We start from the raw sequence: 17502 nt of genomic DNA, 5'->3' as shown, positions 1-17502 counted from the left end.
TTTTTGAGGAAAAAACGATTAATCAATATCTAATTGATTTTCCTTTCCATAGCCTGATATCAATCGTCAAACCATGAATTGTTATGTTTTCTTTCCTCATGAATTTGTGAGATTTATCATGTCATGCGATATCTCATCACTGCACAAGAGTAGCAATCAAAACATCATAGCGAAAGCACTCAAGTCACCAATCTTAGACATATGTCTGAAAAACAGCAATGAAGTGCATGTGGTACAGTCACAGGGATGTTAATCTCACAGTTTTACAGTATGTTTTGACACTATATATGTTTTGACACAATACTGTACTTAGATACAGTAAGTGTTACACTTAGACTTAGTAAGCCTTCTTTCATCTGATCCTTGCTGATGTCAATGTTTGTGTGACACTTAAGTGATTTTTACCTGTCTTACTTTCACTCTTATTGCCTGTGCATAGTTTGGTTTGAAATGGGATGTTGTGGAATTTTAAGAAGAATTAAGAAGAATTGATGTTCCATACATATATGTATATTATTCGATATTAGATTGAACTGAATCAGATAAAAAAATAATAAGAATAGTCAAATTGAACTCACGGGGTAGAGTGGTCGGTTCACTTGCGGCTCTGGCCTTTTTGGTTGGAGTTCTCGCATGTTTTTTTTGTGGGTTTTCTTTGAGAACTTCGATATCATATCACATTTAAAAAACATGCAAGGTATACCTTCTTTGCATGGGACACCGTATATTGTCCATGAGGGTGTTTGTGAGTGTGAATGGCTGTTTGTGTTTGTGTGCCCTGCAAATGTCTGACAACCAGTTCTGGGTGTACCCCACCTATTTTCTCAGAGACAGCTGGGATACCGCGACCCTCGTGATGATAAGAAGTATAGATAATCGATGGATGAACTCTCGTGAATCAAAATTGAATTAATTCAGGAAATGAGTATTGGTATCCACCTCTTTGAAGTACTAGGTACTATTTCTTATGTGAAAACTCATCAATGGCAAGAAAAGCAAGAGCAAGTGAAAAATAGACATTTTGGGGCAAGGCTGTTTCTAATGTTGTGGCAAAGTTTTCCCTCAAGGATGGAAATTCTTCCCTTTTCACTTAGTGTGAGTGTGCCAAAATGTTAATTAAGTGCAGAAACACAAACAGTTTTGGACTTTAATTTTGAAGTCAGACAGAGGTTGTATTTTACATTATGTCCATCCTTAGAAAAGTGTCCCCCATAATTTAGTGAATGTCCAATAGAAGAGAAAGTAAGTTTGGACAGGTGAGAATGTGAAACCACAGGAGACAGCATTGATAAAATGGTAGGGTGAAGCGTTTTCCAGTCAAGGACGCTCAGCCTGCATTCAGAACACTAAATCTCAATTTTTAGAGTTAAGTCACAGCAGGACTTTTTTTTTTTTACAAAGTACAAGAAGTCCTGGACAGTTAAGTGCACTCAGTTGTTTTTCAGGATATAACGCGTGCTTAACTGTTATCTGCCTCACATTGTGTGCAAACAAGAAGCTTTTTCTTTTTTTCTTCTTTTCTTTTTTTTAAAGAAAAGCAGTGAAAAAGCATGAAATAGCCTCGGGAAAATGTGTCGTCTCAGGCCCGAGAAATGTTTTCACTTTGTGTTATTTATACTGGCATTAAGAGGCCATTACAGCAGCGTGCAGCATCAGCATGTGCCTCGTGGAGCGTTCATGCTCAGCTCTCATCCTGATAACACTGCGACAAAGAGCCAGTGAAGATGTTCACTTTCAAAACACGCTCACAGGAATCTCTTCGCTGTGAAGGACACCCCAGCTGCAGAGCACGCACGCAGGCACGCGCACACGCACGCACGCGCATATACACACACATATACACAAGGGATTTGGACTCGTCCCATCAAATAACATTTGACTTTCATTCAGAGAAATCAACGGTCACCATTAAAATTAACGTCTAATTTATCCACCCAGGATTTAAGTGGCCCCCAGCACTTTCAAAACGTGACTGAGAAAATACTGACTAGACAATTCATTTTATTCATGATAAACTGTAATATGTAATACGTTTCAGTGACTTTTGATCGTGAATGTTATATTAGTTAAAAAAAAATCTACAATTATTTTAAAGTGTATGGAAAATATAAGTAAACTTTATGTAAAACGTTTACACAAAATCATAAGCCTAATTGAAGATTGTGTGCTGCCAGTATGCTCTTACTCGTTCAAAATAAGTATTAGCGGTAGGCTGAGTAATATCTGCCCTTTGTGCTTTTCTATATTGATGCGAATATCATGTTTTATAATTAAAGCAAACATCGTGACTTTCAAGCAAAGTTTTAAAAAGTACTTAAAAATGTTCAACCCCAACATCAAAAGAATATTTACTTTACGTATAAATCTACTATATTGATATTGAAACGGAGTTATTTAGATGTTATAGCAATATTTAACGAACACCTCTCCTTGAAATTTGCTTGCATATTTTATTCTGTGGAATAATTCTGATAGAAGCAACTTTCCTACAAAACCATTCACCGAATATTTTGATTCAACAGATTCTTAGTGATGATTGTGCATTCAGACACGTAAACTTGTTGCTTCGAGTTCAACTTTGCATTTCTGTAAGTATTCTGCATTATGTGAAAGGCAACGGCAACTGAATGAGGTACTCACGGATGAAGAGGGGAGGGGTGAAAACTCCGATAAAACCCTTCAGCAAGAGTCACTATCCTGTCTCTATTCTCCGCTGGATTCCGCTGTTAGCACGCAAGTCTTTTTCTCTCGCTACTTATTCCCTTTACTCAACTTCGAAAGGTTTTGCTTCATGAAATTTGTGGAGAGGCAGTCGGAGCCAACTAGCAAGAAGCACGGAGAATATTTAAGTAGACAGCCAATGGAAAGGCGGGGTTTATGTGGTGGGCGTGTCCTCAGGTGTGGACGGAGATGCTGTGAGCGGGGATCGGCTAGGAGGAGGTGCTCGTCCTCTTCGTTGAGCGTGTTTCAACCATGTGAGGCATACCATCATTTTTTAATTCTACTCCTCACTTACACTTGATTTAGTGAAGTAACAGGGTAATGACATGTAGTTATATGCAAACTAAACTACCTAGTCTGTCAATTTTCAGATTAGAGAAGCATTAACTGTCTTCATGAGTGATAGATAGATAGATAGATAGATAGATAGATAGATAGATAGATAGATAGATAGATAGATAGATAGATAGATAGATAGATAGATAGATAGATAGATAGATAGATAGATAGATAGATAGATAGATAGACAGACAGGCTGATTGATTGATTGATTGATTGATTGATTTGCATTGGGAGATACCAATTGAGATACTGTGGTGTGGCCTTAGTATTTTATACATCCTTGTGTGTCGTCTCAGTGTGATAATAATGTTAGTATGACAAAATGAAATTGTTGTGAGTTTTAAATATGCAGAAAACACAGAAATTCAGAAGGGGGTAAATACTTTTTCACAGCACTATACTATTTACTCTGTGAATAGGACAGAGGATAATTTGGATTGGGCAAGGATGAAATAAACGGATATGCACAAATAGTTACTATCACATATTAATTGGTTCATATTTGCTTTGAAGGCTGGATGAGAAGCAGAATTGGAGGAGAATAAGGAACAATTCCACTAGTTGGAATGTATGATCTGTGTTTAATATGACCGTTTGGCCAAAAAGAAATCAGCATGGGACTTGTTTATTACATCATACTTCAAAAGTGCATCATTTTTAAACCAGTGAGTACCCTTTTGCCAGAGTCAGTCAAACACATATTTGAGCATTTTGTAGACACCCGATCAAATGAGTGGTACCAAGAGTCAAGAGGAACTTGACCAAAATCAAGTAAAGTAAAGCATTTTTTAATACAAAAAATGAATATAAAAGGACCCAATGAAAAAGTAACTGATAGTTAAGCATGCCTTTTGCCTCATTTTCTTGCACTGCATAAACTAAATAGATGTGTGCCATTTGTAACATCAAAACATTGTATGTCAGTGATGTCATAAAATCATGACCCCCATCATTTTTTACGAACTGTACATGGCACACCTTGATAGATTTTGGAGCCTTGACCCACCAGCTCTAAATTACTGCTCAGGAAGATCTTGTGTTGTTCCACCTAAAGTATGACCTCCCTAGTCAACATCTTCTTAAATTTATCTTGTTGAACATTATTATGATTGTAAAAGCAAATTTGTCGGTCAACACTTAATGGATATTGATACGTTAATGAAGTGTCTTGAGTGTGGACAGTGGATTGTGTCATCAAGAGAAGGCCGGTCAAAAAAAAAAAAAGCCTTTGCACAATGTTCTATATTACAAATCTCGTCCACTTTTAGCCTTTACAGAGTTCCCATTTCATCGCATAATTAAGTAAATCATCGGAGTTTTTACAGAAGGATAACTAAAGTGCAGATTCACAGTTGCCGATCATATTTTCCTTATGTCATGCTCCACCAAGTACACGCTGCAGTGTGTACGGTATGTTTGTGAGTGCGCATGTCAGACCAAGCCCCCTGAAAATGAGATGTTGAGATCCCAAGGACATTTCCCACCATAATTTAAAAGTGGCCGGTGCTGGAAGGCTTCAAACTGAAAGTGCTGAGGTCATAAAAACAACGCTCCTCTATCTCCACTGTTATTGTAGATCTATTGGTCTAAATCTCAGGCTGGTGCCCGTGACTCATAAAGTGCAAACACTGAAATGTCAGTTTGATGTCACCATGTAAGGATTTCACACTCTGGCTGCAAGCTGTAAAATGAAGTTAAACACCCAAAGTTGACAGACTTTGTACTTGTACTTGTCTATTTTTCCTTGTTATTTGTAGGTCTCCTGTCTTTTTGGTATGGTCGCACAATATATTGAACCTTTAGAAAGAACACTGGTGCGTGAGGCCATCAGTAACACTGGAATCGCAAAAGATGTTATTGCACATTGGGAACTCCTAACTTCCTCAACAGTCTGGTATGATTGATTTGTGGTCTGTCTCACATTTATGGAGTTTCTAATCTTTGACACACTCACTCATGACACGAGAAACAGCGAGTGAAATACTTGAAATGGATTATATTTCTAGCCCACCATTGGAAAAGATGAAAAAACATACTGCTGAAGGAATCCTACTGTTGTATATGGCATGTTACCATGCTTGTTAGAACTGTCCCTTCTTGTAGTATACTGTACATGTCTCCAAAAAAAAAAAGAGAAACGAGCCATTGTGAAACATGTTATGTTATGCTATGAACCATGCATGTCTTTGAAATTCAAGTTTTCCTTGTTTGCTGTTAATGTGATGCTCCACATGGCTGACATTTGTGCATCTAATGTGGGATCTCTTTCAATAGCTTCTGTGTTGTGATATCAGTTGCTGTGCAGGTGCTATGGTCATGCTTCTGTCACTTAATGTCATTTTTATGTATTCATCACCCACGTCATATACTGTCGTATTTAGTTCTTCAGCTTCACTCCGTCATGTTAAGCTGTCTACCTTGTTTCTTTCCAAGTCTAGTTTCCAAGACTTTTTTTCAAGTTCCCTTTTAAAGTTTAGGTTATGAGTCTAGTTTCTGAGTCATTTTTTCAAAATTGAGTTTGCAATACTCAGTACTGTTATGTTGGATTTTCTGTTGAAAGACGTCCTAATTCGGTGTCCTGTCTGCTTCTCAGACCAAGCACTCTTCCTCCCGTAACGTTTATAAATGTGAGTTGTTATTGGTCTTGCCATATTTATTTGAAGTTTTATTTATCCAGATAATACACTGAAAAACGGTTTCTTATTTAAATTGTTGATCAAGTCTGGGCATGCCCCTTGATTAACAGGTGATTAATCATGGTTGTTGAATGCCTTTCAGTCAGCTGGGATAGCAGCGGTGCTCTGACCCTGAGCAGGATGAGCAATAGAAAACAACCTCTATTGGACTCTAATGGACATCCCTCAACAGAGGACACTAACCAGTGACAGTGCTATGTGTGACTATCAGGCACATAGTAGGTCGTATTGCTTTCCTGGGGGGGGGATTCTGAGATTCTGACTGTCTGACTTTTTCACCTTCTACCTTTACCTTACCATTCAGTTGTGGCTTCCTCCTTCATCCTAAAATAGAACTTCTTGGACTGAAGATGAGGAATGAATAAGGGTCAGTGGAAGAACACTAATGGGGAAATGGTGGGCCTCCAACCCCTCTCCCCTATAAAAGCCATTGAAAAATGTTTAGCACAGACAGCTTGATGAATACCCTCTGTGGCGCATTGGGAGAACTCTCCTTATATCATTAAGCTTCAGTAATGGTCCCCATGCCACACGTTTTGCTGGCAGGATTGCCCCGTGTTCACTCTCCAGGCTAACAGGTATCCTGGCTTGCCTCAGAGCAGACTGGCAGTGACGCACCTTGTTAGAGGAGCTAGCTGAAGCAGGACATTTCTTTTAGGCGGGAGCTATTGTTATGCGAAACACGTACCAGCTAAAATATTTGCTCATTTAAGCAATCCAATGATATTATATGATGGTATTCTGCGATGCAGTTGGACACAACTTTCAAGAGAACTACTATGCTCGTCTCATGTAACAAAACTATTCAATGCAACTCTGCCTCAGAACGCAATTTTGACAAATTCTGTTATATGATGCTAATTCTCAGCTCTGGTCCATATTTTGATTATTCCCTATTCATATTTATGTCTGATGGCACTGTGTGACCTCTGAGTGTTTGGTGTTTGATAAACACACACATCGAACATATATGAGCATATACAAATCCTAAACACATTTGACACCAAATGTCATCTGAGGAGCGGAGTTTGGACCCAGAGACAGGAAGGAAAAAAAATGAAAGCTTGAACAATTGACTTGATGATCTCACAACTCACAGTTTAAACACTGCCACACGTAAATCCAATGTGACATAATAAAGCAAACTACAGAACTATAGGGAACTATATGGGAACAACTAACACAGGACCCTACAAAACAAAGTGATCAATACAAAAAAATGACAAAATAACTGCAAACCCAACCGATATCAGAACACCAAATTCCTGAAGATTGGGGTCGCAAAGGTTCACCGGATCCCTTACCTTCTAATATTTCATTGATGCGGCAAAGTGTCAACCCTACCTGAAGCACCCTTCAGTGCATCCATCCATTCATTTTCTGTAGCCACTTAACCTCACAAGGGTCGCAGGCTTGCTGGTGCCTATCCCAGCTGATTTTGGGCAACAGGGACACCCTCAACTGGTTGCCAGCCAATTGCAGGGCACACAGAGACGGATAACCATTCACACATCCAATCACACAAAGGACAACTTAGTGCGTCCAATTAATTTGCCGAGCATGTTTTTGGAATGTGGGAGGAGGCTGGAGCCAGCTGGATTCAAACTCGGATCCCTTAACTGTGAGACGAACGTGCCAACCACTCCACCACTGAGCCGCCCCTTAAGTTCAATCAACTCAAATTTAAATACTGAATTTAAAATGCCTCAAGTGATGTAAGATGCATCTCGTATAATTTGCCGTGTCCACTCGTGTGTCTCCAAATATAACTTATGAACAATTTCCATGCAAGTTACGCGGTCTTATGCAGATGAGCTTGTTTACAGCATAGTTTTTGTTTTTTGTTTTTCCCCCATAATTCTCAGTTGTATCAAATCCTCTGTATATACATACATAAAAGAACATTTGATTTTCCGAGTGGATGAGCTCCAGTTCGCATCTTTGAACCTGTGCAGCCTGTACTCAAGCCTCCGGGGGTGCGAGCGCATGTGTTGCAGCGTGCGCTTGTGTGACTGCGGCACTTGAATACACAGCGCACACACATGCTTAAATATAGATTGAGCCAACAGGGTCCTCAATAGATCAGACTTTCCCTGACAGTTCTCTTAAATGTCCTTGGCAGCACCCCTTCCCCCTTTCCTGCACACCTTTTCCACTCTGCCCCATCTGATGCTGCAATATTTCTCTTCTGGAAGGCTCCCATCACCACTGTGCCCTGTAATGCATGACACAATCTGGCCATATCCCATAGGGTGTCACTTAGCCAAAGAGCCCACTCCTGCATTCTGCACTGAATGACATGCGGAGGCTCAAAGAGCGACAAACAATTGTTAGCCTTCTCGTCCTCGAGTCTGGCGAAAATTTTCATCATTTGCATCATAGTGTTTCCAGAATTTCAATTCTCTCCAAGCCAAAGCAACAAATCTGCCGGTGTTAGACGTCTTCAGAGGACTTTGAAGAATTGCAGCAATAAAACATTGTTTTCACAGTCCCTGACAAATATAACACGCTCCCCACATTACTATCAATCAAAATTTTTAATTTAATGTATGAATATGTGATTTATCTCGCCCGTGCCGACGTTGTAAATCTATTTTGCGTGGAGAGGCGAGCTCAGAGCGCTGATGTTTCCTTATTGATTGGCTGGCTTAATGGTGTTTGTTCTTTATAGCTGATCTCAGGAAATAAAGCAAATAAATAGCTGCGAACGAGTGCGGTCGTTGGGATACTGTGAAGGGGAGATGACAGTGGAAAAAGAATGCTTTGGGGCAAAGAGCAGGAAATACAGAAATGTGTTTGATTGATGGCAAAAGGCATGAGAATCAATTCCCTTCGCTTTTTGCAGATATGACTGTGAAATCAGGACGTTGCGTCACATTATCTTTACATCACTGGCTCTGGAATCACAAGTGAAGCAAAAGATGCCTCCAGGTATCACTGTTGTGTTCTACACGGTAACCCTTATTGACAACTTGCCACAAGTGCAAGCGCACGTCCACATTTTGTCTGCTAATGTTGAGTGACAGGCCTTCATTTGCTTTCAGACTATTTTGATAATTCACAGAGGATTTGTCAAATGGATTTGGAAACATAACCTTTGGAAAAAGGATGGATTGAGGGATGAAATGTGTCAAGTTAGAGAAAAGTACCTTGGGTCAAATGCTTTCCAAAACAAACACTGTTGGACTTCTATATTACATTTTCAAGCAAAAGTTAAAATACCTTTGCCTGATATGATATGCATTATTTAAAAAAATAACACTTTTTTTTTCTATACTGTTGGGGATCAGTTTTAGTCCAAGTTCTGGTTTCAAATCTTAGCTCTAGCCCTCTTGTGTGGAATTTGTGTACCCTGCTTCCTCCCGCTTTCCAAAAGTGCATGACAAGTCATTGAAGACTCTATCTTATCCATAGATCCAAGTGTACTGTATTCCATAATATATGCACTGTGATTATATGGCAATTAGTCAATGACAAGTGGACAAAAGCTCAACTACGAAGTTAAACTTAGTAAAACCAAGTTAAAAATTAAATGTAAGCAATTGTGACTCAGGCTTGGAAACTAAACTTGGAAAGGAGAAACTAGGAAGACAATGTGACACATTGAGAGCTTGAATAGGCTTGTCATTCTGACAATATGTCACTAAGAATGTATGTGCATAAGTACTGTCAGACATCGATTCTATATGACATAATAAAGGAAACTAAAAGCCCTTTAGTAACTGAATGGAAACATATATAGGACACTATGGCTATGTTCACACTGCAGCTAAATTCAGTTTTTTCACACATATGCAACGTCAGATCGTTTCCCCTCTTAATGTGGTCAGTACAGGCCCCCCCCCAAAATCTGACCTGGGCTTCTTTTGTATGTGGATATGAATTAGTATATGTATCTGATGCGTCTCCAGTATGAACTAATTCACATATGCATTACCACAAGCCCAATATGCACTCCACAATGGTGGGAGAGCGTACTCAGGAGACTTCTAACAATAGTTTGTGAATCTACATAGTAGTTTGGCATAACTTGTTATGGCACATTCGGCTCTTTTAAAGATAACTATTTACAAAAAAGAGACGTTTGAAAGACTGGCTCTTTATGGTATTTTTTGGTAAATTTTAAAACTCTTTATTAATTAAAAAATTGTCTTCTTCCAAAATATTGTCTGGGGTAAGTACATGTTGAGACTAGGGCCAAACATTTTGACAGAAAAGTCTAAAAAAAAAAACCCATTCAATAATGTTTTTTCCTCTTAGGAACATACAGTAACAGAAACATAAAAACTTTACAGACATTGACTAGCACACACAGGTGTGAAGTGCACTTCAAGTGAATGAAAACTCAATCAGGAGTTTTCTGGCAGCTGCTGCACTCCATCTATCTTCCCTCTCTTCTTGGTCCCCTCATGTTTTTGGCGCTTGCTCCGCAGCAAAAGACCAACTTACAACTATATGGCACTAATATGCTATGATGACATGCCCTCCAGAAATGAAAGTGGTGGGCGGTTTGGGTGGAACGAATGACTGGAGTCACATCGTTCATAGAGAAGAGCCATTCAAAAGACTCGATTTTTTTGTAAATGTCACATCCCTACGGTGTAACCGTGTTGACTTTAATTTGGAACATTGCAACATGAAGCATCAAGTTGACATTTGTGTTGATAGTAGTATTTCGACCACATAGACGGTTGATTTATCATGTGTAGCAATTACACGGCCTCTATATTAGTAGACTTCTCCATGAAATAAAACGATCGAGAAGCAATACCTACAGCCTTCTTCCACCAGGATCGCCACTCTGGTGATATGAAATGATAATCTGAGACCTCCCCCCTCCTTCTTTTCTCACTCGACGTCATGATTTGTGCACATGCATGTCACATCCACAATGCATGTGCACACAAGAAGTTGCTTTTTTTGTTATTTGAATTGGCACAAGATTGGATATAACAGAAATCGGAATTGGGGCATAACACCCTTCAATGTCAAAGTACGCTACATGAATAAGCTAATAAACACTGTGTGATTTAAAAAAGAAGAAAAAAAAATAAGATCTTTAGGTCAACAAGTAACAATCAGCACCAAAACAGTTGACATCAGCCATAATACAAAGTCCAGTTTAGCTCTCTTTTCATTCTTGTATGGTACATAGTTAAGCAACTGCTAAATTTTACTTGCTAATGATTGTTTGTTTGATTATAGCAACATACGAACTTTGGAACAGGTTTATTTATTTTTCTGTAGTTCTATGTAGAAAAAAGTATTGATTGTTTATCTCAGCTTGCAACGAGAGCTCCATATAGGTCAGGCTGTTTTGGTGTTTTTTAAAGTCAGGTTATTATTATTATTATTTGTGTGTCCTCTCTTAGAGGAGGAGAGCAGGGTATTAATCCAGCAAGTTAGGACTCAGGTCTCTTTAGTGACAGTTGCCGCCTCCTGGCTTGTGTTTTGGGAGATGAAGAAGCCTGTCAAGCCACCTCAGGCCCGTCACCCTCCCTTTACGATTCTCCAACACTAATAGCAAAATCGATTAAAAATGAGGGACGAGGGATACATGGAGGAAATAAAGTATTTGTCCATCTCCGGTAGAAGGATCGTGAAAGGGCAGGCTTGTTTGTAAAACCTCATTTAAAGACATCTCTCCACATTTTTTTTATCCTTAACATGCGCACTGGACATTCCATTCTTATTGTCTTTATCTATATCTCTACAGTGGTGTGATTATATAGTACATTCCAACATATTGTTGACAGGAATGATTACTTTTCATATCATCAGTGCCTCACATTGAGCTCAGAGTACATTACATCATCTGCTGAACTGGTCAGTGGTTGTTACATTACGTGGCCATGAATACCTGTGTACTTGCAACATGTTAGATAATAGGTCCAAATCTTCTCCATTGACTCCATATGGCCTTTGATGCGTTCAAAGTGAACATCAGCTTATTTAAAATGTCATCTCACAGCCGGCTAGTCAACCCCGAAGTACTGCAGCCTCCAATTCCCTCGTATTCCTGTTGTTCTCTCCTCAAGTAATCAGCCGTTCCCCAGCAAGGTAATTTCTGCTCAGGCACGCATGTGGTCGACACTGCGGAAATTCATTTTTTGCTTTAATTTCAGGCTCATTGATCGAGGAGCGCTGTACGGGCGCATGACATCCATAATCACAACAATGGCATGACAGTGCGTATAAATAATGTGGAAGGATGTAAGAATAATAAAAAAAAAGGGGCGAGGGGGGTGTAGTCGAGAAGAGCTTAGCTCCATCTCTTACTGCACTCTGTAATTATTCCCAACCCTTCCACTCAGAGGCCATATATTAATTTTTTTCCCAAACTTATCTGAAATCTGTTTGTTTAAGCATCCATTACTGAGGAGGCAACGCCTCCTCACTAACTATCCAGACTACCTTACGTTTCTAATGATGCTTCGCTGAATGGAGCTCAGTTATAGAAGACATAGGTGGCACTGCTATGTTATAGAAGACGGTTGATAAAAAGTGAAAAACAAAGAGCATCACAGCAAATGTTTTAGAATGTGAAAAAGCAGTAGAACATCAAATAGTAATAGTAATAGATGTAATCGTAAATACATCCAATGCCTTAAGTGACTCAGGATTAACTGTTTAGATATAAAGGTGAAACATGAAGGGGATGTGCGTAGCATTTTTGTCATGCCTCTAGTGGTAAAAGAAAGATAACCAAAAACAAAAAAAATCCAATACAACAATAAATTAAATAATAATTAAAAAAATACAAATTGATGACCAACAAAGTTTATAAACATATTATTATAAATGATAAATGAATGTTATTGATTTATAATAGAATTAATTTATAATAATGTTATAAACATCCATCCATCCATCCATTTTCTATAGCCGCTTATCCCCACAGGGGTCACAGGCTTGCTGGCGCCTATCTCAGTGGGCTACGGGCAGTAGGCGGGGGACACCTTGAACTGGTTGCCAGCCAATCGCAGGGCACACAGAGACGAATGACCAATCACACCTAAGGACCATTTAGTATGTCCAATTCACCTGCCATGCATGTTTTTGGGGAGTGGGAGAAAGCCGGAGTGCCCGGAGAGAACCCACGTGGGCTCGGGGAAAACATGCAAACTCCACACAGGAAGGCCGGAGCCAGGTGGATTTGAACTGGAACCTCTGAGCTGTGAGGCGGACGCGCTAATCACTGCGCCACCGATCCGCCACTGATAAACATATTATTATAAATTATAAATCAGTTACTAATTCATAATATAATTCATTTATAATAATATGTTTATAAAACTATAATACAATTAATGTTAATTATGAATTATTCAATTATTAGTAAGTTATCATATACAATTATTATAATAATGAAAATAATATAAAAACAATACAAAGTTGAACACCGTCCAGCACTGAAAATGAAGCGACACACATTAAACACATTAACATTCAAATTCACAAAATGGGAGTCAACACAAACACTTGCCATCATTTTAAGCGCTTCTTATTAAACCCCAAATGAAGTGAAGCAGTTCCAATTGGCTTTTCTAACATTTTTCCTTCTAGCAGAAGCCTGAAGATTGTATCCTAAAACTGACTGCTATATTGAACCGTTCATAATTCCCTTCACCTTATACTGTCTAAGGACCCTGATTCAGCTGAAGAATGAAGAGCTCCAAAGCATGATGTTGCCACCACCATGCTTCCCTGGTTTCCGTAAGACCATAAATCTCAAACACCTGGGTAAATGTGCATCTAAGATTATTTAAGTTATTTGTACTTCTTTTCTTGATATGATGTTAAGGATACAACAAATAGTTATAGGGGAAATTTTTGACCCAGCTTGGGCTTTTAGATTTTTGATATCTAAGGAAATTCACACACACAAAAAAAAAAAAAAAAAAAACACTGGGAGGCAAATATATTGCTTGGATTTTCAAAATATGTTGACTTTCAATATGCCATCCTGCCCTCCCTTCTAAATGTTTACAAACAGGAGGTAGAGAAATACATCCTGCAGATGTCAAATTTAGCCCACGTCGGGCTCATTTACTGCCATTTAAAATGGGAAATACAGAGGGCCCCCGTGTTACGAACGTAATCCGTTCAGCAGCTATCCTCGTAACTCGAGTTGCTCGTATGACGGGCAATCCAAACCTATGTTACTTAGTGAATGCGTGTAACGCATGCAAAAACCTTAGGTAAAAACATCACGACTTTATACACATATTAAAAATTAGTAACATAATCTGCTGTACAGTTAAATTAAATAACATAAATATACAAAGGAAAAATGGCATTTACCTTTGGGTCGACGTGACTTGAGCTGGTGGTGCGTGGAGGCGGAGGGGAGCAGAGACGAACCCGCAGAATTTATTTATTTATTTTCTTAAACGAGAACTTTTCTCAAACGAGAACATATCACTGGCAATTTCCTTCTCTGTAATCAGTAATAGAAGAAGCCTCTCCATTTTGTTGGTGACCGAGGTCCGTCCTCTGGCAAGGAAAGTCTTGCCCTTAGAAGAGTTGCTTGCTTTCATAGCTTCCTTGTTATTGAGAATTGCAGCGATCGTCAAGCGGTTACGGCCATACTCACGAGCAAGGTTAACAATGCGTGCGCCTCCTTTGTATTTTTTTATTATCTCCTGCTTGGTTTCTATTGTCATCATCCTCTTACTTCTTCCTTTACCGCCACTTGCCATTTTAGAAGCCATGTCTAACAGATAAAGTTTGCAAAGTCTTCACAACACACCGACCAGCTGTGCCATCAAGCTAGATGAAGGCGTTCGGCCAATAGCATATCGGCATTTCTGTGATTGACGTGACGCCGGCCAATAGCATATCGGCATCTCCGTGACTGAGACTGTGACTGTAACCTTAATCGACCAATAGCATATCGGCATCTCTGTGACTGACACCGTGACTGTAACCTTAATCGACCAATAGCATATCAGCATCTCCGTGACTGTGTTACGGCGGGACGAGAGAGGACCCAAGAGCACGCACGCACTGGTAAGGGCAATGGCAGAGTGTTTATTGAATAGAAGGTGCGGGTAGTCGTGGGAGCTGACGGGAGCGTGGCACAGACGTCTGGGGGGTTCTGGAGTCGGGAGAGCTGGGGTTTGGCTGGGAGTCGGGCAAAGGGAGCGAGACGGGAGGGGGGCTCGGGCATACAGGTAAAGACGGCAGGCTAGCGGGTGGTCAGAGGCAGGCAAGGTCGAAATACCAAGGATCCAGTCAATTCGGCAGGCAATCGGGAGGTCAAGGGCGAACAGGGTCGGACAACAGGCAGGCTGGCAGGAGGAATTGCTGGAAAGCTCGGCGTAGCGCATAGAGACGATCTGGCGGGTTGTGGAGGGAAGTGACCGGGCTTTATACTGAGCGGGTAAATGGTTGCAGGTGTTGGTGTTCGAGGCTGATTAGAAGGAGGGCTGAGCGGGTGTGGTGAAGCTGGAAGTGAGGTGGCTGAAATGGTGGACTGTGACAGACTGAGACCGTGACTGTGACTTTATAAGACCAATAGCATATCGGCGTTTCAGTGACATGCGAGAATAGTTGATGCAGCAAAGCAAAAAAAATAGTGCGGACACATTGACCAGCATGTTGGATTGTTCGTAAGACGAAAGGTTTGTGCGTAAGAGGGGGACATAAAACGCCACGGTCCACGCCGTAAGATGAAAAATTCGTACAACAGGGAGTTCGTAAACCGGAAGCCCACTGTACTGTCAATTTTTTAAATACTGGAAACCCAATGTTTTTTTCATCACTTTCCCGTGATTTTTGCATTAATCCTTTCAACAGCAGCTCGTGAACGAGTGCAAAAGAAATGTTTGTGTTTAGTCCTTAAAACCACCAGGAAACATTAGCAGACAACTTATACATTTGCGGACAACGTATGACATTTGCCTTTCAATGACTTCATTGGGTGCCTTAGCCTGATTCCCATATTGCAAAAGTCTTGCTAGGCATGGTGGGACTTGTAGTCGACAAAAGGCTTCGATCAAGGAGTGTGGCGACTTTTTCAATTGTGTCAACTGGATTTAATCTTCCAAAGAATGATTAATAATTATCACCAGTGACCGTGGGGCCTAGGTTCAACACCCCCCAACAACCCGTGTGTGCTTACTGTGATGGATTAAATGCAGATGTCAAATTCTGTGCACTGCATGTAAGAATGGTGATGTCAATAAAAGCATCTTTGAAGTGTCCTTCACAGACACACAGCTGTTTGATTGATGCTAACCTTTGTAGGAAGAATCACACACATCCCTGACATTTCTCTTCAGTAAGCATGACAGAGCAACATTAAGTCAGAGAATCTGTACTCGTGTGTGACAAACATTAGCACATGCTTAGTTAAATCTCAAGTCCTGTGCTTTAACAACACTGAGAGTGGCACCTCAGTACAAAATAGATATGACAAAGTGCAGTGCAACAGCTGACCTTTTTTTGCTGCGTGTTAAATAATAAGGGATGTGCACTAGTGCATAAAGCACGGGAGCTTGTTTTGTGTGTTTGGGAGGGGGCTTAGTATTTGTTTATCATGCAGTTGTTCTCAATTTGTACAAGTTGTATGAGAAAGGGTCATTTCCTCATGGGGATGTTTATACAAATAGCCATTGTTGAAAATCCAAATTGGCAAACAGAGATGTAAAATATTCACTCACTTTTGTTGTCTGTTTTTAAGCCAAGTAGGAACAAAGCATTCTCAATATGCATCTTGACCATATTAAGATAGCAAGTGAAACATTAAACCAAGACTCCAATAGGTGATCAGCATTATTTGTGATTTGTACCTGAGTTAACAGCCATTACGCTGTGTCTTTACGAAAAGCTAGTCACCCTTTCGTGGACATCGAGTTAAGCAGCTTCTTATCTGCATGCCCTTGGAGTACAAGCCCATTGATATGCTATCTTCTTGCCAAAATGCTTCCAATTATGCGAGCCGCTGGAGTGAGGTGGAGCGTGCTTTTTTTTTTCCGTACAATGGAAAGTGTTCTATTGGTTAATGTGATTTTTTTTTTTTTTTTTTTTTTAAACCGCCCTCAGCAGGAACGGCCAGTGGATCCATAGCGGACTTCCCACTTTTTCCACAGTGTCTTGACAGATCAATTTAGTACAAGGCTCATCACGAGGCCTGCGTACTGGCACCGATTGAAACCAGCACCTCAATACATCACAGGAGGGGAATTCTGCAGTGACGTGACTTCCTGTGTTATAAATCCTTCCACGGAAGAGAAGAGTACTCAAGGAGGATCTGAGTGACAGCAAGTGGAAGAGATGGATGCATTGAAGTGGCTGTGAAAGTTATATCATGGACATTACATTTTTGACCACTTTCTACAACCCTTCCAGCCATTCATTTTTTAGAGCCGCTTATCCTCACGCAGGCTTGCTGGTGCCTTTCTAAGCAGTGGGCGGGGGACACCGAACTGAACTGGTGCCAAGCAATTGCAGGGCACCCAGAAATGAGCGAACATTCACACACCCAATCACTATTTAGTATGTCCGATACAGCTGCCATGCATGTTTTTGGAGTGTGGGAGGAAGCCGGAGCACCTGGAGAGAACAAGCAAAGCAAAGTCCACACGGGAATTCTGGCGCAAGGTAGTTTTGAAATCGGGTCCCTGACCTGTGAGGCAGACGTGCTATCCACTGTTCCTCCGATCCGTCTTAGCTACAACCATAAATGTAAATATACCAAGCTTGTTGTAAGGGTACAGCATGTATTTGTCACCTTTTT

General features: G+C 40.2%; 1 protein-coding gene across 2 annotated transcripts in view; it reads right to left on the bottom strand.

The window, feature by feature from the left end:
- LOC148420483 (cartilage acidic protein 1-like) overlaps positions 1–2803 on the bottom strand; it is a 48113-nt gene extending 45310 nt beyond the window's left edge. For both annotated transcript variants that reach the window (XM_088422070.1, XM_088422071.1), the window contains exon 1: positions 2641–2803. The gene's annotated coding sequence lies outside the window, so the exon portion shown is untranslated. The remainder of the gene's footprint in view (positions 1–2640) is intronic.
- Between the last annotated feature and the right edge of the window lie 14699 nt (positions 2804–17502).

The sequence above is a fragment of the Hippichthys cyanospilos genome, chromosome 8 (assembly GCF_059441005.1).
Source record: "Hippichthys cyanospilos isolate Australia breed blue-spotted pipefish chromosome 8, RoL_Hcya_1.0, whole genome shotgun sequence".
Taxonomy (NCBI): domain Eukaryota; kingdom Metazoa; phylum Chordata; class Actinopteri; order Syngnathiformes; family Syngnathidae; genus Hippichthys; species Hippichthys cyanospilos.
The sequence above is the reverse complement of the archived record's forward strand: the minus strand, read 5'-3'. Positions and strand labels throughout refer to the sequence as shown.